Source organism: Rhamphochromis sp. 'chilingali', assembly GCF_963969265.1.
Source record: "Rhamphochromis sp. 'chilingali' genome assembly, chromosome: 5".
Classification (NCBI taxonomy): domain Eukaryota; kingdom Metazoa; phylum Chordata; class Actinopteri; order Cichliformes; family Cichlidae; genus Rhamphochromis; species Rhamphochromis sp. 'chilingali'.
Window position 1 is genome coordinate 1,081,488 of NC_137932.1, and position 10,593 is coordinate 1,092,080.

Below are 10,593 nucleotides of genomic sequence, written 5' to 3' on the forward strand. Positions count from 1 at the left end.
ACTCCAGATAAAGAAGTTCTTATTCTAAGAGAGGGAAAAACTTTTTGACAGCTGGATAAGGAGACTGACACCTGTGTCTGTCAGGTAAATATGAAAACAAGACAGCCACAAAACAAAAACCAAACAATCGGCCTTCGAGGACTTATCAAGATCATCCAAATATGCAGGTTGTTTATTTATTCTAGAGATTCTTCTGAATGCTCCTGTGGTTGCAAAAGAGATCTGCCACCTTCATCTACAGGGAGTGCAGAATTATTAGGCAAATGAGTATTTTGTCCACATCATCCTCTTCATGCATGTTGTCTTACTCCAAGCTGTATAGCATAGGTGTCAAACTCTGGCCCGCGGGCCAAATTTGGCCCGCAGCCTAATTACATTTGGCCCGCGAAGCCGTGCCAAATGACTATTAGAGCTGGCCTACTGGTATTATACAGCTAATATATATATTGTTTAGGATTAAGCTTTGCTTGTTCCATATTCAGTTTTTCAGCAAAACGTGTTTGAGTCCATAAGAAAAGATTCATTCTCATATCTGGAGGAAGATTTTTTTTTCCAATAAATATTAATGTTAGCCCGCGACTTTGTTCCAGTTTTGAATTTTGGCCCACTGTGTATTTGAGTTTGACACCCCTGCTGTATAGGCTTGAAAGCCTACTGTCAATTAAGCATATTAGGTGATGTGCATCTCTGTAATGAGAAGGGGTGTGGTCTAATGACATCAACACCCTATATCAGGTGTGCATAATTATTAGGCAACGTCCTTTCCTTTGGCAAAATGGGTCAAAAGAAGGACTTGACAGGCTCAGAAAAGTCAAAAATAGTGAGATATCTTGCAGAGGGATGCAGCAGTCTCAAAATTGCAAAGCTTCTGAAGCGTGATCATCGAACAATCAAGCGTTTCATTCAAAATAGTCAACAGGGTCGCAAGAAGCGTGTGGAAAAACCAAGGCGCAAAATAACTGCCCATGAACTGAGAAAAGTCAAGCGTGCAGCTGCCAAGATGCCACTTGCCACCAGTTTGGCCATATTTCAGAGCTGCAACATCACTGGAGGGCCCAAAAGCACAAGGTGTGCAATACTCAGAGACATGGCCAAGGTAAGAAAGGCTGAAAGACGACCACCACTGAACAAGACACACAAGCTGAAACGTCAAGACTGGGCCAAGAAATATCTCAAGACTGGTTTTCCTAAGGTTTTATGGACTGATGAAATGAGAGTGAGTCTTGATGGGCCAGATGGATGGGCCCGTGGCTGGATTGGTAAAGGGCAGAGAGCTCCAGCCCGACGCCAGCAAGGTGGAGGTGGAGTACTGGTTTGGGCTGGTATCATCAAAGATGAGCTTGTGGGGCCTTTTCGGGTTGAGGATGGAGTCAAGCTCAACTCCCAGTCCTACTGCCAGTTTCTGGAAGACACCTTCTTCAAGCAGTGGTACAGGAAGAAGTCTGCATCCTTCAAGAAAAACATGATTTTCATGCAGGACAATGCTCCATCACACGCGTCCAAGTACTCCACAGCGTGGCTGCAAGAAAGGGTATAAAAGAAGAAAAACTAATGACATGGCCACCTTGTTCACCTGATCTGAACCCCATTGAGAACCTGTGGTCCATCATCAAATGTGAGATTTACAAGGAGGGAAAACAGTACACCTCTCTGAACAGTGTCTGGGAGGCTGTGGTTGCTGCTGCACGCAATGTTGATGGTGAACAGATCAAAACACTGACAGAATCCATGGATGGCAGGCTTTTGAGTGTCCTTGCAAAGAAAGGTGGCTATATTGGTCGCTGATTTGTTTTTGTTTTGTTTTTGAATGTCAGAAATGTATATTTGTGAATGTGGAGATGTTATATTGGTGTCACTGGTAAAAATAAATCATTGAAATGGGTATATATTTGTTTTTTGTTAAGTTGCCTAATAATTATGCACAGTAATAGTCACCTGCACACACAGATATCCCCCTAAAATAGCTCAAACTAAAAACAAACTAAAAACTACTTCCAAAAACATTCAGCTTTGATATTAATGAGTTTTTTGGGTTCATTGAGAACATGGTTGTTGTTCAATAATAACATTATTCCTCAAAAATACAACTTGCCTAATAATTCTGCACTCCCTGTATGACCACACAGATGAAGGTGGCTGAGTAATTAACGTAATTAACACACGATTGCTAAACAAAACTAATTTTACCACAAAGGTTAGCTAGCATATGGTTAGCGTCACTGCAGGTATCATATGGATGCAGGCACTTCTCTGAGAGCTATGTTACATTCACTGAAGCATTACATTAACAGACTTGCCTTAAGGTCATGACATCAGTAGACATGCAGATACTTCAGACAAGTCAAGCAAACATGCATTCAAAGGAGACAGGGTCAGGGAAAACAGCTTGATAAGGAGACTCGCAATCTGTCAGTTACATATGAAAACAGGACACTTTTAATTAGCATTAAAAAACAATGCAATATCCACATCAATCTGTTTCACATGCTGGTCAAACACAGCCTTTTGCTCATTTCTGTATTTGCTCTCTACCAGTGAGGCCCGGCAGCCAGTGCTTCTTTCCCCTTCATCACTCCAATAACATATTTTTCTTCTTATTAACTCTTTGCATTTTCAGTACACCCACAGATGAGATTGCTGTTCACAGCTTAGAGAAACGCTCTCAAAGTAAGTTCTGTAAAAACAGAGCGAGGTGCTGCTTATGAAAACGAACCTATTTAAGGCTTTCCATAAACACTGCTGTGAGGGCCGGTGTCATCGCGTCAAAGCGTTCTGCGAGGACACTTGCAGCTCCCTGGTCTGCTGGCCTGACCCAGGCACACCACGGGGCAGCCATTGTTGCTGCTACAGCAATCTCACATTGATTTATTCTCAAGAAATAAATATAGGTCTTTCCTCTGTATCTTACTTACACGCTGTTACGGCCCAAACTGCTTCTGTGTGTGTGCACAGTGTAAATCCAGGGTTTCTCATTGATCTAGATCATAAAGTACTGAAAGGTCATTTTTGTATAAATATTTTAAATGATCAACTTTCCCCTTTTTGTTTGCAGTACAATATTCTGTAATGGAAATTTCTGCTCAAGAAAATCAAAAGTGGTCGAAATGAGCAGTTAAGACTTGGGAAACATATTGTTCACAGCGCATCAATCATTAGTGATGCATCACACACAGCAAATGAAATGATGATAATAGCTGTTTATTGTGGTTTGGCAGGGCTGCAGTACGTCACAGAAAGTCGATTTTTTCCTGTAACACCCTCTGTCGGGAATTCAAAGTAATTACAAAATCAAATTATCAAGATTAATAATCAACATTAATCATCACAATCCCAACATACAGTAATCGGGGTCAGAGTTTAAGCCTGCAGCCCCCCCCCCAAGCTGCTGCTGGTTAGATCTCGCCCACTAGTTTTACAACCTTCACTGTAAAGCACGACAGCCACCCATTCCCGCCCTCACACACTTTTAGCTTGTCATCAGAATCAGAATCAGAATCAGAAAGGGGTTTATTGCCAAATGTTGAGCAGGTTTACAACATTAGGAAATTGCTGCGGTGCTTCAGTGCAAAACATAGTGTCATAAATAGCACTTAAATAGACATGAAAAAATAAAAGTAGGGATAAGAATTAAAAGTGCTACGTAGAAAGATATATACATGAGTGCAGGTGGTGAACAGTGCCAAACATGGAATGATGCAGTGACACAGCGTAGGGTCATGTGTTAGTGGTGGGGACAGTCATATGGTTATTGTTCATGTGTCCAACAGCAGAGGGGAAGAAACTGTTCTTATGGCGAGAGGTTCTGTTGTGAATGGACCGGAGCCTCCTGCCTGAGGGCAGCAGGTCAAACAGACTGTGTCCAGGGTGAGGGTCATGAATAATAAACTCTGAGTTTCGGGGTTCCTGCTGAGATCGGTGACTGTGCACAGGCTCTGATCCTTCTCAGAGTCGTCCAAATCCAGAACAACAAGTGTTGTGGCACAGCTGGCTAATCAAAGTTATAGATATTATAAAGTCAGAAATAATGTGTTGTGTATCTGAGCAGTGAGTCCAGTTTGATTCCCAGCCGGCTGGACTGTTTGCTACCCTGACCTTGTTTCCCATGTTTCCTGTTTTTCCCCCCACTCCATCCTTCGGTTCATCTCGCTGCAGAATTATGCTTACAAAGAAAAGTGTCTTGCACCACATGGACTAGGAAGCATGACACCCCGTAGCAGAAGGCTGACAGCGTTTAGTGTTAAATGGTGATCGCCTCTACGGAACCGAACACAAATATAATTACACTTTTACACCCACGAGCAACAACATAAACACCAGTGACAACTGGATCAAATGACATTAATCACTGCACAGGCACCAGTTAATATCAGGCTGCATGTCGACAGTCAGTTATTAAAGTTTAATGTGCTAGGAGCAGGGAACATATCTATGAGAGTTTGACATTTCCAACATGGACGTTGCTGTGGGGTCTTCCACATATGCAGTGGTTATCACCAAGCCCGGCGGGAATTATGAAATTACAGTAAACTGGAGAACTTGGCAAATCCTAACGGTCTCATTTTCACCAACACTGAGGGAGCTGCTGAACAACAGCTGAGCTCAGTGAGCTGTGAAGGATAACTGATGCAAGAAGAGCAAGAAGGGCAAGGCTTGGATTATTCTTTGCTGTGGACAAGTACTCATGTCTGTTGTACTTTTATCAAGCTTGCAGTTATAGTAAGAATAAAACCTGCAGTAGTCAGTGTGATCAAGCCTACAAGGACAAAACTGTGTTAAGCTCCAGACGCTCCAAACTGTCGCCCCACTCAGGACACTGACATGTGTGACCGAGTCCACGGGAGAACGACGGACTTTCCTGACCAGCTAAACACAAACAGAAGTGTAGACTAATCGACTGCTTCAACAGTAAGTAGCTAACATGAGCAAGGCTAGCACCAGCTAGCTTCATGTTCAGTGTAGTGATTCCTGTGGCTCCGTTTATTCTGACACAGCCAAACAATCCTGAGACGCAGCACTTAATCTTTGCTCATTTTCAACATTTATTACAGTCGTTAGTGTGGAGATAAGGGAGCTGCAGTCTCCAGCAGAGAGCAGGGACAGGTGGCTATAATAAAGCCCCCAGTAAACCAGTGTTGTACAACAACGACAATTAACAAGGCTTCACAAAGCAGCATCTCAGCTGCCAACAATCACAGGTGACAAAAGGTTAAGCGTGTAGTTGGCTGATCCCTCACACGCCTCCCTACAACGACTGTCACCCACAGCTCAGTCTGACTCTTATCTTGTAGTTTCTGAACTGTGAGCTGCTCTTCCAAAGTGTTCCAATTTTCCACTGGCCCAGAAAAAATTATTCTTTCGGCATTTGGAACCAAGTGAACTGCCAAAGCAATTTTGTGCAAACTGTTGTAAGTAATTTGAAATAAGCACTTGTATAACGACTTGGGCTTCAGAAACATGTTAATACCAGACATAACGCAGACCTCATAAGAATGAATCTCAGGTTGGTTACAAAGTAGCAAAACCTGAACAACAACCAAAGCAACCGAAACAAACTGAAATAATTATGTAAAAAACAAACAAACCACAAAACCAACTATTGCTGTGTTATTAGGCCATGTGAGACAGTTTGTGGTTATAAAAGCGGATGAATTCAAATCATGTCATTGACTAAAAAAAAGTTTCCTATTATATAGTAAACTTCAAAACAGCCAATTGGGAGTCTGCGTTCCCAGTACAACAGCACACCAAACCAAAAAATGACTACTAACAGTAACACACGAGCAGCCGAGATAAACGGAGGTGACCATCACGACCACGGCTCTGAACAACAGCGACACAGAGCAGCGAAACTGCAGCAAACAGCCAGAGAGCTGCTGTCACGCTGACAGGATGCAAGCAGAAAAAGTGAAACGTGAGTGGGAAGTGTGCAGGGTCATGAGGCAGAACGGTTGTACACACACGTATTTGCGCACACACAGACAGATAAAGACACACAGACGGGTAGTTCGGTGTAAAACAGGAACTACGGCAGGACGGCCACGGTCTAGTACACACAAATAACCAGAGTAATATAACCAGGAGGCTTAAGAACAATATTCGCGGTGAACACTAAATGTTGGAGGATTAGGCTTCAAAAACATTTTAAGCTTTTAAGAGAATAAGCTGTCCTAACAGTTAGGATTTATTTGTCTTGCTCAGCCAGACTGAGAGCCTGAAAGGCTCATTGTTTCAGTAAGCACTCAATTAAAGCTGAAATGATCACCTTAATTAACAGCAGACATTTGTTGTTGTCACTGCAGTAAAAGCACGGGTGTCATGGATAACACTGGGAACGGCTCTGGTTTATTAAGGTGTTGCAGTAGATGGAGGCAGTGTGACAGAAAGCAAACGTGCACAGAACCAGGGCCCCAAAACTGACGCAGCCAATCATACTCAGCCACCTTTGCTTTCCATACAAAGGTAGTTTTATTCTTGGACTCGAGAGCAGCTCATGGTCCTTCTTCAGCTATTGCTGGGCCTTGGTGACAACCCCCAGCTGAAGGCATTTTAGCTCACTTCCTTGAAAACAGAAGGGTGGGTGGGCCTTTGCTAATCACAGCCAGATTTTAATTAATATAAAAAAACTAAACATAAAAGCAGCAGAAGAAATTATTCTGAGCAAAACAACAAATTTTTTCCTCCGAGAACATTCCGAAAACGTCGCAGTTTTATCTGCATAGAGGAAAGAAACACGCCTTCCAGCTGTGTTTTCAGAGCGGGGTCTATTTTACTCAAACACAAAATATACTGTAGCTTAAAAAGAAAAAAAGGGGGGCTAGAAATACCATAAAATGCAACAAAGGTTGATTTCTGTTGCACCAAACATGGCCACATGCACAGCCACATGCACAGCCACCCCCAAACATCAACTTAGATCCCAGAAAAACCCAGAATACAAATCTATTATCTGCAGACCTCTCACGCAGATGTCCACACACAACTCGCTCGTCTTGGATCAAACACGCTTTTTGTACAACTCTTGTACCCCTAAACTTATGAGGTCTCAAAATGCTGGAAAAATAAAGCATCGAGCACCTTTGAGGGGAAACACTGACACTTCAAATGATCAAGGTAAAAATGTTGCACGTCTGGATTGGACGGTAACTTTTGTTACCAAACTGCATCTAACATTCTGCACCTTTGCTGGAAATGTCTTTTTAAACAAAGTTCAAAGCTGCAGCTCATATATGAAAACAGCTACACAAACACACAGAACCTGTTAGCTGAGCATCCGAGGCTCTGGAGCCAGGGAGAAATCTGTCCTGTTTTCTCTTCCAGCCCAGATGGCAGCATTGGCTGAGTCAGCAGTGGCGGATGGTCTGCAGCAAACTGGATGACTAGCTGCTGATAACAGGAGGAGAGCTCTTAGCCAGCGTGTTCAGTCTGAATGAAATCATGACTTTAACAACTCTAACACAAATCCTTTCTTATCCTAAAAGGAAGTACATATTCAAACTATTATAACTGCCAAAAGCCCTCATGTTTGACTTCTCTAACGTACTTTATGCAAATATACTATTTCCATTCCGCACATACATCAGTAACGGCCCACATTGCTAAATGAACACAGAAAGAAGAAGCATCATTTTGCCCAAAATGTGCCATGCATAAATAAAATGTGCCAGACAGTCTGCAGAAGCTGCAGGCTGGCCTCGGCTGGCGTCGACGGTGAAATAATGACACGACAAGACTTCCCACCGCTTGCACAGCTTAAGCCTCAAGATATTGGACTTGGCAATGGTGCAGCGCTAGCAGGAAATCCTTTGGGATTTCTCATGTCGTATCACAAAGCGACTTGTGATTCATAGCTGGACTCGGGCAAACAAAAAATTGCTGCTGTGAGCAGTTTCATTTGAAGTCTGAGAGCAGCAAAAACTGCAAATACCACATTACCTTTGAAACAGCCCATGACAGGCTAACGTGGCGCTCTTCAGTAAAGCTGCTGCTTCACTCTATGAGCAGAATGGCTGCCAGGGCGGCACCAGCGGCTCCCCTGTGCAATCACAGCAGTTCACACTCAACATAAAGATAATGTTTTATCAAAACTAACATGCAAGTTTGGGCTAGCTTGACACTGACAGTTTCTGTTTTGTTGTTAAAGGAATAGGACACAGACCATTCATGCTCTTCTTTTCAAGCAGTTAAGCATCTTTATTGTCATGTTACAAAGCATCTCACAGTGGAACGGATTAAAAAAAGTCTTCCCAAGCTGTGACGTACAGCAAGTGTTACACCATGTGCTTCCCTCAGGCAACCTGTAATGCAACAGCAGGTTGAAAAACCACAAAGTACAAATATGCCACTGTTCGACAGGGTGTGAGATACCATATCCTGTTTTTCTGTTGCAAAGAAAACCTTGAGCAGTGAGAGCGCAGAACTACGAGACTTTCAACTGATATCTGGCAGCTTTCTGACAGGACGATGGGCGAGCAGAGTGCTGGACACGCCATTCAAATTGTGCCATGCCTAATTTTTAAAGTCTGACACGTTTTTTGCTCGTGTTCTCGTTTTAGCTGGGAATGTTGGAATATGTGGAATGGTTTACAGCAACCACAGGCAAACAAATATAAAGTGATACTTCAGTTACTTTAGCCACATTGTTGAAACAAAGGTAGATAGTTTCGTTCTTGTCACACCCAGTGTACAGAACACAGCATGCATCACAGGTCACTAGAACAATATGCATTCATAAGAATATTTAACAAAGGTCCTTCCCAGTAGTGCAGAGGACCTCTTATTGGACCAAAAGTCTAATAAAGTCAAACAGAACTGGCTTAAATGCTGCAGCATGTATGACTCTGCGTGTCCGAGCACATCTCCACGGTTTCAGTGTGAACACCACTACTAGTTCTGCTTGGCCATGCAAATAACATGCAAAGCATTTCAACTTCCTTCATGTGAGATCAGGTTCATTCACACCAGCTATTGTCTAACATGCAGAACTCTGAAGTGTTAACCAGCATTCCAGAAACGCTGCAATTACTCCCTGGAATACTGACTGAAACAGGACAAATCTGCTCACACATGCCCCCACCACACACACACACACACACACACACACACACACACACACACACACACACACAGTTGGGAAGTGCAGCTGTTGCTGTATGTCCTCTTGAACAAAAGAGCGCCATTTCAGTACACCAGGGCCTTGATGGGCACATTCCTCTTATTGCCTAGAAAAATTTGCATATCAAGGTGGTTTTCAAATTGAGAGATTTGAGTCAAGACAAGTCTGTCAGTCTGCCTGTGCTGCAGGCTGTGAACAAATTTGCACCCGGCTCTTGGACTATGTTTAGTTAATTCCTCTGGCAAGGCACAGCGAATCTAGATTCCACCACCTACATGGCAGCACTGCAACGGATGGAGGTACTGGGCTGAATGAACCAGGGGCGGGGGTGTGTTGTTGTTGTAATAGGAAATAATAAAGTATAGCCTGGAATAACACCCGGAGGGCCGACGCAGAGCTCCACATTGTAGATCACGTCGGGACGCACAAACAGCTACTTTTATCAGCTGCAGACTGAGGCCACAAATACATTATAACCGCCTTTCCCCCTCTGCCAGTTCAAGAGGCAGCAATCAGTCAGAAATTACAGCAGTAGAAAGGAAATCATTTAATCCAACCACCTGCCTGAGGATGAACCGGACACTGTTATCAGTCTGCAGCGGTGTCTACACAGCAGTGATTTCAGACGGAGATAGTTGTTAAACTGTTATAACTTTTCACCGAACCGGGTTCTAACATATATCTGCTATCAAAATAGAGCAAAAACAATGCGTTTCTATAAATCAACAACGGGAAAACAAGAGCAGTGTGGCTCGAATTTAACGCCTCCAGCAGTCCCGAGCTAAGTTTGTGGGCTAACCGGACCGTGAAGCTAGCACCACTAAGTAAACCTCGGAAAAGAAATCACAACATATGTGAATATCAATAGAACAAAACCGCGGGCAGATAAGACTTAGTACAACAATTACGCTACCACGTAACTCATTTCAGGAGCTAATATTAGCTAGCAAGTTGGCGCTTCCTCCGCCTGCTCCCCATTACTCCATGTGAACTCGTTTGACAGTCCCCGATTTGTACGGGTACACATTTTGGCAAGACACCAAGTAAAGTTAACCCACAGACCCCACCATCTTTGCGGCCGGCAAAACACGAATCGAAGTTGCGCAAACCTCAAAACTCACCGGTATGTCTGTCGGTGTAGGAGTCTACAGGAGCTCAGCACCGAAGCCTGGCTGTGTGCAGTACTTTCACCGACCTTGGCAGCTCTGTGTGTTCCCGGCAGCAACAGAAAACAACACTCTCATCACCCCTCCCTCTGCCAGCAGAAAAGCCATGAAGAAAGTCCGGTTTCAAGCCACGCCCACTCCCGTTTCGATTGGTCGATATTAGGGACAGTACGAGAGAAGCCAATTAAATTCACTCTTTTCTTCTTTTTAATATCCAATGATTATGCGGGAAATTATTTAGCCTCCACAGTGCCTGGCAGAGCTTTTCTGTCTCAAACTGAAAGTTCACGATGAAAATATAATAAGCTTTATATG

The 10,593-nt window shown here is 43.4% G+C and overlaps 1 protein-coding gene across 2 annotated transcripts in view; it reads right to left on the reverse strand.

The window, feature by feature from the left end:
- Window positions 1-10,376, reverse strand: part of fam49a (family with sequence similarity 49 member A) — a 32,269-nt gene extending 21,893 nt beyond the window's left edge. Inside the window, exon 1 of one of the 2 annotated variants that reach the window (XM_080882633.1) lies at window positions 10,234-10,376. The gene's annotated coding sequence lies outside the window, so the exon portion shown is untranslated. The remainder of the gene's footprint in view (window positions 1-10,233) is intronic. The other variant, XM_080882634.1, reaches the window with a different exon arrangement.
- Window positions 10,377-10,593: the final 217 nt, after the last annotated feature.